At 45.0% G+C, this 14,841-nt stretch overlaps 1 protein-coding gene across 1 annotated transcript in view; it reads right to left on the reverse strand.

The window, feature by feature from the left end:
- Nucleotides 1-14,841, reverse strand: part of LOC108792297 (gap junction gamma-1 protein-like) — a 38,800-nt gene that overhangs the window by 5,437 nt on the left and 18,522 nt on the right. The window lies entirely within an intron of this gene.

Here is a 14,841-nt window from a genome sequence, read left to right on the forward strand (position 1 = left end):
CCTTTATAAAAATGCAAAAAAAGAAAAATAGAAGATCGACTTAAGAAGGGTGTCTGGAAAAAAACAAAAGCCACATTCATTATGTTGTTAGACATGCTTCCCCCGGATTTGTCACATAAAAATGCCTTGTTGATCTGCCAGAACTCCAGTGAGCCAACATCCTATTTGTGCTGACAATTTGCTGCACTCAAAATCCGAGGCAGCATTGTCAGCCCTGCATGCAAGACTACAGAACTTTATCTACCTCCCCACCCCTCTCCAACTTCGTACATTTCTTTCCCAGTAGTGAAAAACGACATCTACCTTGACTACCAAGAGCCCGGCCATACACTGTGTGTAGGTAAAGTGCTCTTAAGAGATGTAGTTTTGGGTGTGTGCCTGCATCAGCTTACCCCGTACCAATTCTACATGGGGGAGATTGCACCGCAGTAAGCTGCCAAGAGCTCCCTAAAAAATACAATCGGCGTCGGGGGCCCTCCTTACCATCTTGAATTGTATTTGTAATGTCTTCCTTATATTGTAAAGTTGTGCGCAAACTGTTGGCACTATATAAATCCTGTATAACAAACATTATTATTAATAATGTTAATAATATTGTTAATATTAATAACATCATCAACATCATCATTAATAAATATCATCGACATATTATGGTTGATGATAATAATAATAATAATAATAAAAATAAATACTAAATATTCGGGGGAGGGTCGACAGGCTTTTGTCCATAGGAACTCAAAACCCATTTTAAGCAGGTCCAATCCACCAGTCCATGAAAGCAAGCATCTCAAACTGATGTCAAACCAATGCCTAGGTCAACGTCAAGGCCTAAAAGGAAAAGCAAGCTTGTGGTTAAGGAGGAATCTTCTCAGAAGGTGTATGCTTCCGTTTCTGACCTGAACATGCCATTTTCCAGGATTTTATGCGGATCTACAGCCTTCAATGGACTGAGTCACTGACCCATAAAAAGTACATAGATAAGGGGGTTTAGGTTGACTTTTATGATCTGCATACTTGTCCTAGGGTCAGCTATTCGGAAGTACTGAAGTCACTGTTACCATGAAACCCAGGCAACCAACATTTTCAAAAGGAGATCTACAATGGCAGCTCCATATACTGATAGTGGTTTGGTTTCTTTAACGTCATCCCGTGGGGAGAAAATGTTAAAGAACCCTTTTATGGTGCAATTCTAAGAAGGGCATTTAAATGACGGAAGTTCAGCTTTAGTTCATTTTATAAAAAAAAAAAGAAGACTTTGCAGTTAGTTTTTTACTCTTGTGATATGACGATTGCAGTTTCCAAATACCAGTTTATAGGAGAATTCCACAAAGATTACTCAAGACGAACTTCTGGTGTAAAGCCGTGCTCACAATGACTCAGGCGTCACTGCAAACTTTGGATTAACGCTTTATCCAATTACAGGCGTGGGTAGAAGGATTGGATGAGAGAGTCGGGTCCTCGGGTCAGGTCACTTCAGGGATCAGGAATGGTGCCCCCGCCCCCCCCCTCCATTAAATATGCATTAAAAAGTTAAATTTCATATATTCCACAAAGCTTGCGTCACAATAATGTGCATTTTTGAACCCTTGCGACTGGGCTGGCTTAATGCAACACATGGTACAACGTGCTACCATGCACAATGACGCACAGCAACAGAACTATGCGAATGGGCCACCTAGACAAGTTAAAAGCAGCTGAACAAAATTATAAACACTTAATTTCCTACTGTGTCCAAAACACATTATATGAATCTAAACAAGTTACAAGATAAAAAGTCTGGATCCGCCAACTTCAGGATCAAGGGAAGAGACAATGCCATCACCTTGAAGTATAGTAATGTCAGATTGTGTATTCGGAGTACAGCCTTTATTTTAAGAACCACAGTGGTTGGGGTGGTAAGTTTGTATAATCATTAAACAACTTTTCACGCAGTTATTTAACCCATCAGATTGGTCATATACCTGCAGAGGACAGTGTGCAATGATAGGGAACAGAAGATAAAAAGGAGTGTGGAAAACCATGCAAAAAAAAGAATGCAGGACATAGGTTTAAAAAGGTAAAAGATATAAAGAGCTGTGAAGATGCACAATGTGGGTGTTTTGACACCTGCAGAGTGGCAAGGAGACAGCATTATTTTTCTCGCAAATTAAGCAATTCTATCAAGGCCCCCGCCCCCCACCAAATCCTATTGGCAAGTACACTTTAAACAGAGGTGATAAATGTAATCTGCTTCCCCACAATGAGCAACAGATGCAATGTTTTCCCCCTCCTGCTTGGTTAAAGGAAACAGCTGTGTAACATCTCCCCATCGAAACTCACAGCCCTCAAAGATACTTTGCTCTAGTAAACTCTCACACGCCACACCAGTGTGAAAAGGGAGGATGACGACACGAATGACCCCCTGCCTCCGCTCTGCTCCCCATGTGTGCTGGACAGTTGTGCAAAGGCAGGTGACACGGCATCCAGGGTGGATACAAATTGTTTTTTTAAACGGATTGTTTTGATTATCAAATGTATTTTAATAAAATGCTTTTGGAGTAAAAAAAAAAAAAAAAAGGATAGGTTTTCGATTTCAGATACATTAATAATTTGGTTTATTCAGCATGAAATTGAGCTTTGTTATGTAGCAGGAGGCTGTATAGTCTGCAATATTTACATTTTTGGTAAACTCATTCAATGAATCCAAGCTGAGATAACACGCACTGCATTGATGCATTCACACGATTACACGGTAAGTAACTGAGATAAAATCATAAAACAAAGTTCAGGAATATTCCTTTACCCCATAGCTTTGCAAATCCACTCAGCTGCTGCCCGCCACGTCCCTCACCTTGTTGTGTCACTGCCGCATCACCAGCCGTCCCATTAAAAAGGAGAACTATGGGGTTAAGGCTTTTCCCCATAGTTCTCCCTAGGGTAACGGGAGGACACAAACTAGCATCCTCCCGTCACCCTAGGCTCAGTATACCGCTAGCTGTAGCTCGCGGTATACTAAGACGCCGCAGGTGAAGCAGATCCCGACAATTGTGGCGGGATCCGCCCAGCTGTGTAACCGCCCCCTCCCCCGTCCATTCCGCCAGTCAGCGCTGATGGATCGGAGCGGGGAAGGGGGAATCCAGCACCTCCCCCTGTCATGGCAGGGAGCCGTGGCAGGATCGAGAGGGGAGTGAACGCCGGTATGTGTTCGCTCACCTCCCGATCTACTGAGCCGACCTGTGACAGTCTCATTGTCACAGGTCGGCTAGAACTATGAGGTGAGTGAAAAGCACTCCTCATAGTTCTCCTTTAAAAGGGAATGGGACTGTCGGGTGAGCCAACAGCGGGTCAGAGGAGGAGCCGCTGCGGGACAGAGATGACAGTTGCTCTTTCAAAATGATGATTTAAAATCCACCCTGACGGCATCCCGACCTTTACAAAGAGTTTGCTGCCTTATGTGACACATCTGGACAAGAAACTAGAGCGTCAAACCACACACAGGAAACCACTAATCCCACACCGAGTGTAAAGGCAGAGAGCAGATGTAGGGATCTCACACCGCGATTGTGTAACCGCGCTCAGTGCAGAAGAAAGAAACGGCACACCAAATGCTCTGTTAACCCTAATGATAGGACATGAATCATTTTCCCTCTTACTCCCCATCACAATAAAAATAGTTCTTGTGAAAACTGATGCACGATTTTGTGAAATAAGGCAGAAAGACAAGAGGGCCAATTCAGGTAGCATGCAGGACCCAATCCAGTTGGAGAAAATTTACAGTAAACCTTTCATGAGAGAAAGTGTCTGCCATTGCTAGCCTCAAAAATTCTAGGTGCCTGGCTGTCATTCTGGCTTCAATACTTTGAGTTGGAACAAGTGTTCAGATCTGCCGCTCTGGTCAGCAAGCATCAAATCCAGATGGCAAGTAAAACAGATGAACAACTTGTATTTCCAGAAGGCAACCACCAACCGCAGCCTCTATTCTTTTCAATGACAAAATTCCTTTAAAGGGGCCATAGCTAAGTATTACTAGAACAACAGTAAAAATGTGCCAGTTGGACATCTGCCAAGCCGTGTAATGATCACCAGAAGCAGATCAGAAACCTTGTTGTTCCAATTTTCTTGAAACAGCAAGAGGCAAACATACATTCTCGTCTACTAGGAGTCACAGCCCAATGAAAGAAGTTTGTTGTACAAGGAGCTATGCCCGCCAATCTTCAGTCTGCTTAATCCTTAATGGGTAATAAGATGTTCCTCCACCCAACTGTTTTTGGCTTTGTTAAGCGAGCCCACCAATCCTATTTAGAGAGGAATCTGCCACTGCACTTAGCACAGTCTTCCTGAACAAGTCCTTGTGCAGCTAGTAAATGTACAAGTGGAAGCTAAGGCTCTTAGAGTTTTGGCCATTCTCTGTATTGTAACCCAAATTCTCAAACTTGCAGAAAAGTTTGCCAAGTGAACAGAAATCAGACATGTAGTCTGAAGTGCTGGACAATCCTCTCTGCATAGCAAACCCTGCCATACATTTGTACAATATCCACATGAGGCATGAAGGCATGTTCACAGGCGGTGGGACAAGGAACGGCAGCTGACCAATTCCTCAGTGTCAAGAAAGCCTGAGCTGTTGAGTCCGTTTGAAAACCCCCCCCATGTAAAAATTTAGTGGGGATATTTGGACATTCAAAGCAAGGTTGGTTTTAAAAATTAAACCCAAAGAAAAGAAAAGCTTTAGCAGCATTTTAAAGACAAAAATTGCAACAAGACGTTCTGCCAGCATGCACACGACACTCAAACCCAGGTGACCCATTTGGTGGAGAGCCAAAAGCCCTACAAATTACCTCTAAAACAAAAAGCAATGACAGAAAGGGCAAGCCAAAAACTAAAAACATAACCAGCCTCAATAACGACCAGTGAAAGATAGAACCACGGTATTATACAAAAGTATGTTTTCAAATAAACTACGGACCCCCTCAAAAAGGCCCGTTTGCCAAGATTGCTTATTTTAATCTCCATTTATTATTATCCCTCAAAACAGGAGCTGGACAAGTCCCAGGGGCCGGGTCGCCAATGCTCCTTAAAAATTACAGCTGGTGCCCAACTTTTGGGGTTGTTGAGAATGGAGCTGGTTGCCAAAAAATCCTGCCGACTCTTGGATTAACAGACCAGCTCTTGAATTCCATATCAATTGGTTTACCCCTGCTTAAAACTAGAAGCATTGCATGCCACAGTACATGCCAACTTACCTGGTTTCTGGCATCTGCACAAGACAGGTTAACAGCAGGTCACCGCCACACCCATCAGACCTCTTTAGAACGTTCCTCAAGCATCCCATCACAGGACAACTACAACATCTAGACATAGACCGGTTACTATAAGAAATGACAGCAGCTAAATGCAACACTGATGACCCTCTACAGAATTCCCTAAGTAGCCTCTTCCCTGCTCATTAGTGTCTCAATGATCCCCTGACCTCCCATTGACACCTTCACCAACAATTACAGCTCATAACACATTCAACACTTACAGGACTTTTAGAGAGAGACAGTTCCCAAATTACATCATTTAACTAGTTTACATATAAAGATTCATTTAAATTCATGGGTACAATTGTAAAGGTTTCAGGAGAACACAATGTACTTTAGGAGGAAAACCTCGCCATTTTTGAGTTTGACAAGATACAGAATCATTTACAGCCAACATCTAGTTGACTTTCTGTCCAGGACCCCAAGAGACCAACCATCATTCCGTTTCCTCTATAGACAGCCAATGCTGAGCAACAGTTACACAGCTATTTATATCAACTGTCCTCCAAGTAAACCGAAGAGATATTTTAAAAAAGAGAACTATGAGGTGAGTGCTTTTCACTCACCTCATAGTTCTAGCCGACCTGTGACAATGAGACTGTCACAGGTCGGCTCAGTAGATCGGGTGGTGAGCGAACACATATCGGCGTTCGCTCACCTCTCAATCCTGTCACGGCTCCCTGCCGTGACAGGGGAGGGGCTGGATTCCCCCCTTCCCGCTCCGATCCTCCAGCGCTGACTGGCGGAACGGACGGGGCAGGGGGCGGGTACAACTGGCTCTGCCTCTATATAGGCAGAGCCAGCTGTCAGTCACCCAGCTGGGCGGATCCCGGCATAATTGTCGGGATCCGCTTCAGCTGCTGCATCTTAGTATACCGCGAGCAGCAGTTTACTGAGCCTAGGGTGACGGGAGGACGCTAGTTTGTGTCCTCCTGTTACCCTAAGGAGAACTATGGGGAAAAGCCCTGACCCCATAGTTCACCTTTAAAAGGTTTTATACAGAGAAGAACCCCAGTTGTTTTTTTTTTTAAATCAAGTACGTACCCCCATTGGTCAAGATCTCCCCTCATTCCTATATGGTCAGCTCTTAGATGGACGGTAGATGTAGTAATACTCTCAACATCTCATGGATTTTGGTAAAGCTAAAGACCACACAGAGGTTAGGACATGGATGACTGGCTTAACAACTTCCTCTAAAGCTCTACTTTTACCTAGTGCCTCTCCGCTCCCCCAACCCCATATCAATGCACAGAATGCCAAAAAAAAACCCCCAAAAAATACTGGGGAAAAAAAAAAAAAGTTAGAACATTTACTTGCCCCCCGTGTCATATACTGTCAGCAAGATCCTGAGTGGCCAGTACCCCAAAATTCCTGAATAGGGTAGAGGTTTTAGATACCTAGCAGTCTATCGATTAAACCATGTCATTTAAAAACACATGAACTTGGAGGATTCACCTGCAGTGAATGTATGCCCAATGTCACACTTCCTGCTTTATAAATATGCCCCCTAGTGTTCAAGATGCTACTTTCATGGGCAATGCGCGAGGAAGCCGGGGAAAATCAAGTATTTTCCAACTTTCAGTACAGGTGTTTTTTGCGCAGGTGGCCGCCATGCAATATGTGGGCTTTGCCTTTTTTAGTGCCCATTCACCCCTTTGCCGTTTGAACAAGGTGCATTATGGCAGCCTTTTAAATTTGAATTGGCCGCCAAATACACCGACACAGATCTAAAATCTTGTATCTACTGCACGTCTGGCAATGAAGCACACTGCAATGCACGGTGCGTTATGGAGCCATCCCAAAATTAATGGCGCCGGAGTAGACCAATGCATGTAATGTGCTTTACCGCAAAAGGTGTGAACGGGGCACAGTGCAGGGTTTAAATTCTATGCAGCTGCAGGCATTTTGTGATCACAGAGGTGAATATTTTCAGACATTTCACATATTAATGGAATTTTGTTTTGCAGGGAAGGCAGTTTATAATGTTATACAAAGTATAAATATTCAACGCTGTGCGAGACAGAATACGGAGACCTCTGTACAGTGAAGTCATTAACTAGAACAGTTTCCAAGGAGTAGCTCTGGCGAGATGATCAAGAAAAAAAAAATCCACACAACAGGAAAACAAAAAAACACGACAAAATACGAAAAGTTCCCCACTGAGGGGGGAAAAAAAGCCATTTGGCTCACTAGAAATGTTAATGTTGAGGGACATTTGCGACAAACGCGCATCTTCCGGGCCTCATTTTGTGTGCCATTAGTTGGTAGTTTTCCTGAACGTGCTTCAAACCGCAAATTATTTGTTTACAAAACATTCAGATTTGAATGGGGACCAATTGAAAATCTGTGTGTCAGGGAACCAATCATAATATAGAGAGATTAAATTATGGGTAGGCAACCCACCCCAAGGTTATTTTATTTTAAATAAATGATGGCATTTTTTTTATTCTATCAGATTAATCGAAGTTAAATCGGCTAACTAAGCGATTATGAAGATAAATCGTTAGCTGCAGACCTATAGACGATAAATCGTTTGTGATCACTCATACCTCTAATGGATCACAAAACGCTACGTGAACAGCCCCCAAAACATGGACAGGGCCCCTAGTCATTGAAGACACAAAGCTGCGGTATGTGGGTGAAAGGTTGACGGGAGACCCCGGCAGGGATCAGTTTGCAGTGAACAGCCACAGGGACTCCATACGTCAGACATGTCAGCACCATCGCTTCACGTGTTTACATCCCCTCGGCATGCCAGGACACGGCTCGTGGTAGAACTGGTTGGAGAATGAATACGAGGTGCATGTCTATCAATTGTTCCCGACACATTCTGCTAGACATAACAAGGAGAGTCACTATTGTAGAAGCCTCGTCTCTTCCACGCGTCACCGCGACTGGGGAACAAAGCAGGTGAGAAAGCGACCAGATGTGTGCCAGTCATGTGATTGCAGAACAAGCACATTTTTATAGATAAACTTGGTCCAAGTCTCAGCAACTTCTGCTGAGTTACCAGGATGAAGGACTGCGACTCGGGGGTCATACAAGAGCATTTTTATAGAATCTATAGAAGTGCGATTGCTAGGAAAAGCTCCATTGGAGACAAAAGGGGTCAGGTTTGTAGTGCAAATGCATGGTGAGCCTAAGCAAGCAACTTGCTGCAATCAGACGTTCATATATCTGACAGATAAACCTAAAGAGAACCTGTCCTGTGTGCCCAAAAGAAGACAAAGGACAAGAGTCACCAGTATTGCATGTAGGCTCCCTGCAAATTCTCTTCTCCCCATTACTGACTTACTATGCTTTGTTCTGCATGGTCTATGTCTGGTGGCAGCCATCTTGGTAGAGGAGCAGGGTTTTGCTTCCTCATGTCACATGACTGCCGGGGAATATTCAAGAAGCAGCCGGAGATGTGGAGGAAGCCGAATCCATAGACTAGATGAAGCAGGGAGATCTCTTGGACTGTAGATCCTAAAAGGTACAGCTTCCTCTCCAGCAAAGAGGAATCTGTAAGCAGCACATCAGGAACACCAAGGACATTTTTTGGGGAACTGCTTAAGCACAAGAAAATTATTTTAGATGTTTCCCATAAGATAGCAAATCTTCACTTTTTCAGGTCCACCTGCCACGTGACCCTGATGGTGGTAGCAGTGGGACAAAAAAAAAAAAAAACCCCCACCACAACACAAATGGGAAAATATTGCTCAATAGCCATGGTGAAAAATTTGAACAGGAGCACAAAAATCTGGTAAAATAAACTACATAGTGCAAGGGCCGGACTGATAGGATGGAATGCTTAGGTTGGCAATGCTTAGGTTGGCATTCACAAGACTAAAGCTGCCCATACACCTTACAATTATCTGCAGATTTTCTGTGGTCAGATGGAAAAGGTGCAACATCTCCACCTGAGCCAATCTGTTGCACTTTTTCCATCTGACCACAGAAAATCTGCAGAGAATTGTAAGGTGTATGGGCACTTTTAGAGTCTACACAATCAGACTAAAATGTGTGTGGCCAGCCTAACCAGACCCCAACTAAAAAACCAATATATATGGAAGAAAGGCTAAAGGGTTAAAAGAAAACCCACATATGTGAATGGAGATTTGACATTCCAGCAGTGCAGGCAACTGCATGTTCAGTACACACATCAGACCCGTGGTAGCCAAAACTTCAGCGCTTGAGCTATGGAGCCACTACAAACTCCATCATGCGCGTTGCTGTAAGGCCTGGTTCACACCTGAACGTTTTGTAGCGCGTTCAACGCTCGACGAACGCTCTACAAAAACGTACAAACTTGAAAACCCCAATTGTTTTCTATGGGTATGGTTCACACCTTTCCGTATTTCAGCCCGTCTGAACGCACTACAAAACAGCCTACGCCCAAAGAAGTACATGTACTTCTTTGGGGCGTTTTGGTCTCGCGTTTCCATTGGGATACAGCCAAGTAGCCCTCGGAAACTCGCGCTTGCCGCGCATTTTTTTTACAGCGAATCGCGGTAATAACGCACAAGGCGAAATGCGCGACAAACGCGCATATTCAATACGCCTAGGTGTGAACCCAGCCTTAAGTCTTGCAATGCTTCATGGAGCATGTAGTTCCACAACAGCTGGACTGCCAAAGTTTGGCTACCCCTGGAATAGGCTATTGGGGGCTATCCCAGGGAAGCAGACTGGAAACTGAACTGGCAAACCTCTAAATGCACAGATGGAAAACATAAGTGAGCAGTTTTATTATACATTTCTGTCCATCCAAGTTTGACATTTACACAGCCCTGTCTCACAGGAGACCCGATCTATTCCTCTGCTACACAGCCTCAAGGCTGTGATGCAACAGTGAAAAGAGCAGCAGGAGGACTCGTGAGCTCCTCTCTGTTCTCTATCAGCAATTTCATTGTTAGCACAAGAGAACTGCAGCACAGCCACTTGATTCCTTATGCTGCTTCTGCCTGTCCTAATCTGAGCTCTGCTGTACAATCGCCATCGCTTGTTCTGCCTGATGAAGGGGATCCTGAGAGAGCCAGAAACCTTGCATTGAGTGCATCACGTTATGCTGCTCACACGTCAATAAACAGAGGTATTTGATTTGCTATCGGAGTGCCGTTGCCTATATATTTCATTTTCCATTAACCACGGTTGCCACGGCTTTGAAGTCATAACGATGTGAAATTCAATTGAAAAGTACTAATGAGTATTTTACAACCAGATTTAAAGTTCTTCCCCCTACAGTCCCCCAAACCGGATGCTGGGCGAGAGAACACAGATATGTTCAATATTTACTAGTCACAGGACCCCTATTAAATGACAAGTCTGGGGAATCGCAAAGGTTTGATGGCCCCTCTGTTCTAGGGCCACCTGCTAGGAATTAACACCTTTTTGGGTGCTGCGTGTAGCACAAAGGATTCTGGGAAGTCAAACAACAAAAGGCCAGACTATAAAAGCCGGAACAAATGTGTTGTGTAAAACTTCTCATATCCTGCCGGGGTGAAAGGGCAATTAAAAACGGAAAAAATCAGAGGTGCCCGTAGATTTTATAGGTCACACCTCTGAGCAGAACATGACACCTGCTGCCCTTTACAGGTTCTGTTCAGCTTGCGGTCTACAATCCCCTAATGTAAACTTCTATATAGAGTGAAGAAAACCAATTTCTAGGAGACATTCGGCTGCTCCTGGTGCATGAGAATTTGTGGAGGACCAAGGTCTGAAAACTCTCCAAACCAGCAGGATCTACTTTAAACAAACTCCCTACATCAAAAACTGCCATCTTGGTGGACTTGGGTATACCAACCGGTAATCCTATAATGACAGTGAACCGACAGGAAGCAAATGGTTTGCTTTTTCCCCCAAAATTTTTGCACGTGTTTATTGGCTCTGCAGAGGAACCCAAAACACATGGATTACATAAAAAGTTACCAGTTGCCCTCGAAAAGCTAAACCATCTGTCCTCCCTTACTTGTTCCTCAAAAGGTCAAGGGTAGGGATGGACACATTAATAAGGAATTCCGGAGCCCGCCTGACCAATCTAGGGACACGCTCTAATGACAAAACCTCAAAAGTAGGGTGCCATCAGTAATTTTTTTAAGGAGCATTGGCTAGCTGGCTCCTAGGGTTTGGTCCAGCCCTGGTCAACAGTCAATCACTACTGCTGTACGGCCCATACGTGACTCCTATGCCCGAGTGCCATTGGATAAGGAATTCCGGAGCCCGTCTGACCAATCTAGGGACACGCTCCATTGGCAAAACCTCAAAAGTTGGATGCCATCTGTATTTTTTAAAGGAGCGTTGGCTAGCTGGCTCCTGGGTATTACTATTTTCCAGCCCTGTTAACAGTCAATCACTACCGCTGGACGGCCAATAAATGATGCCTATGCCCAAGTGCCATTGGATAAGGAATTCAGGAGCCCGTCTGTCCAATCGAGGGACACGCTCCATTGGCAATACCTCAAAAGTTGGATATCATCTGGATTTTTTAAAGGAGCATTGGCAAGCTGGCTCCTGGGTATAGTCCAGCCCTGATCAACAGCCAATCACTACCACTGGACTGCCGATACAGGATTCCTATGCCTGACTGCCAAAGGGGGAACCAGCCTCGATCAGGCAAGGGCCAGCATCTACGGGTATATTTACCTGTTCAATCACCTCCTCCCCAAATGTTTGTAGGCAGCTATAGAAGGAGCCAACCGACAAGACTATCAACCAGATTGAACGAGGATCATCCCATGCCTACAGGCAACTATGGGTAAAAATTATTATAAAATGTCACTATATGAACAGAAGTTTGTTTTTCTGGGTCCTCCAGGCAAACGTTTTTGCCTACCGGTTGATCCAGCTAGCAGATCCATTTAATTTTCCCACTTACTGTAAAATGGGGACAACCTGGTAAAGAGATGAGCATGTAGTTTTGAATGGACTTTAGGAGACTAATAAAATAAAGACTAGATCCATGAACCCATCGCACTCCTGACCGCTTGTCTTCAAGGAAAATCAAATGGGTGCTTCGGTGATCGACTGATGGCAGCCGTCATATGACAGCAGAAAATAGGGACACCGGCACTTCAATGTAAGCATGAAATAAAGTCTTATTTATTGAAGAGATACGACATATCACAAAGATGCCACAACCGTTTCGGGGTCACACAGGATCCCCTTCCTCAAGCAATGACATGTGGTATCTCTTCAATAAATAAGACTTTATTTCATGCTTACATTGGAGTGCCGGTGTCCCTGTTTTCTAATAAAATAAAGAAACTCCGGGTAACACTTTTTAGGTAGTTATAGCTACAGGTATAAAGTAACCCCAGCAGTGTAATATGGTTTGGCCCAAACGCTATATCCATCACTTTTGCTGGACAGCTCGGCATGTTAAAGAAGTGGAAAAATAATGATCTACTGCAGGGAGGGCCAAAATAATAAGAATTCAGGAGCCAGTCTGCCCATTGCAGAAGCCGGCAGTTCGATTACAATGCAGGAAAAACAGATAAGTGTGAACGGACCAAATGGAAGAGTTTTATTGACCATCAAATGGCTCCTATTAAGATTGGGACACAAATTTTACCAATAGTTATGGTAAAGGACCACCTGCCAGGAATTCCACCCCTTTCATGATGGCAAGCAAAACAAAAGCTTGCTGCTCACCTCTAACGCTGCTCGCTAACATGTACAGCTCACAGGAAGGTCAAAACCAAAGTCAGCCAGGGAGGGACAGGACACCCCCTCAGGTGTTGTGCTGTCCAGCGGCCATCAAACAGAAGCCGCACTTCACAATGCCCTTTTAATTGCAGTCACATGAGCTGCTAATCTTACCAACAGCTGATTACAACAGAAGAAGTTGGATGGGTGGGGAGGGTGTCAACCAGCCACACTCAGACAAGAGCCAGCACCCAAGAGCAATATGCGAGTTGGCCCTTTCTACAGACACAAGACCATCAACCAGATTGATCATCTCATGCCTACAGACCCAAAGGAACCATAAGCAAAGTCTAAAACTACATGCAATCCGCCACCAGATCACACAGCACTTTGTTTTTCCTGAGTCCGCCCCCCCCGGTACCCATTTTGTCATCTGTTGATCCTGCCAGCAGAGCCGTTTATTTTCCCCACTTACTGTAATGTGGTGACAACGCTGTTTGGCTTGTTAAAGGAAGTGGAACATGCAGGACAAAGGCTGTGACACACACGTAAAGTCACGCAGAGCAAAGCGAGGCGGCAGCATGCGGACCTTCCCGTGCAGTGTGTCTTGCAATTTCCTCGCTGGCGAGAGCATGCGTCAGGGCGCAAATTCCATTGAGTTCTTACGCATGGGTCGATTGGCTGAAGATGAAGTCTTTCATCTCGTCGCACTCGGCTACTCAAGCATGCGAATGTCTACGCATCACAGTTTTGCTGCTCGCAGCTTCGCGTGCAGTGTGTCACGGGTTTAAAGAGGTAAAACTTATTTGTGAAGGTGCGGGAAGGGAGGGGGGCACTGACGGCCCATTCACACAACAGTGTTACTTAGCATTTTGCGCATGCCATCACACGGTACTGAGCACTAGGTGTGTTGCCAATCATTTTAATTACACACAACACACTTTCTGGCAGCTATGCAATGCAACATGCGATGCTGCAATACAGTGCAAAGCAGTGGGGGGAAAAAGTGTGCGCTACTTTTTCTCACTGCAATGCAAGGTACTGTGGTACTACATGATGTGCTGCAATGCATAGCTGTTGGTACACCAATGCACCTCCCACTCAAATTATTGGCAATGCACCCAGCACTCAGTACCACACGCTAGGTGCGTTGTGGAGTTGCATGCACAAAGCACACGGTAACATGCGGTTAGCACGAGGCTCCGGTGTGAACGGGTCCTCAGAAAACACTACAACTGATGTGGAATTATTAGCCAGGTTGCATCATAACGCTTTTTACTTTGCCCGTGATTCTGCAATCAGCGTGTTCTCCTGCATTGTGCGTGCGATTAATAGGCAGCCCCCGTCCTTCTCTATGGGAGTACCTGGCCATACGTCGCCCTACGCTCACCCCAAGTGCAGGTCCATACGGGTGTCCCGGCTCGGGCACAGACAGGATCCATTCTGTACGCTCACCCACACTTGGGGGTGAGCGTTGGGCGGCGTACTCCCATAGAGAAAGACAAGGGCTGCGTACTAATCACGAGCGGCACCTGTCCTTCCCCGGGAGATGCCCGCTACGGCCGTGCACGGAGCTGTACGTGCCGGCCTTTACTCCTGTGAATGAGGGCTAAAATCCATTTCTGCCTTCGCTTTCCACAATGCAGGAGAACACGCAGCACCTGTCCTTCCCGGGAGATGCCCGATACGGCTGTGCACGCAGCACGGAGTTGTACATGGCGCCCTTTTCTCGTGTGAATGAGGCCTTATATGACAGATGCATTTATAATGCACGGTGTATGCAATAAAAGAAAAACCCTGCACAGCACTAGCCACACAGTACAGAACGACTTGAAATACATGGTCACACAGCAAGATTACACCACAGGAAAAACAGATAAGTGTGAACGGACCAAATGGAAGAGTTTTATTGACCAAATGCTCCTATTAACAGGGGGGG

The sequence above is a fragment of the Nanorana parkeri genome, unplaced genomic scaffold, assembly GCF_000935625.1.
Source record: "Nanorana parkeri isolate BGI_ZX_2015 unplaced genomic scaffold, ASM93562v1 scaffold626, whole genome shotgun sequence".
NCBI classification, from domain to species: Eukaryota; Metazoa; Chordata; class Amphibia; order Anura; family Dicroglossidae; genus Nanorana; species Nanorana parkeri.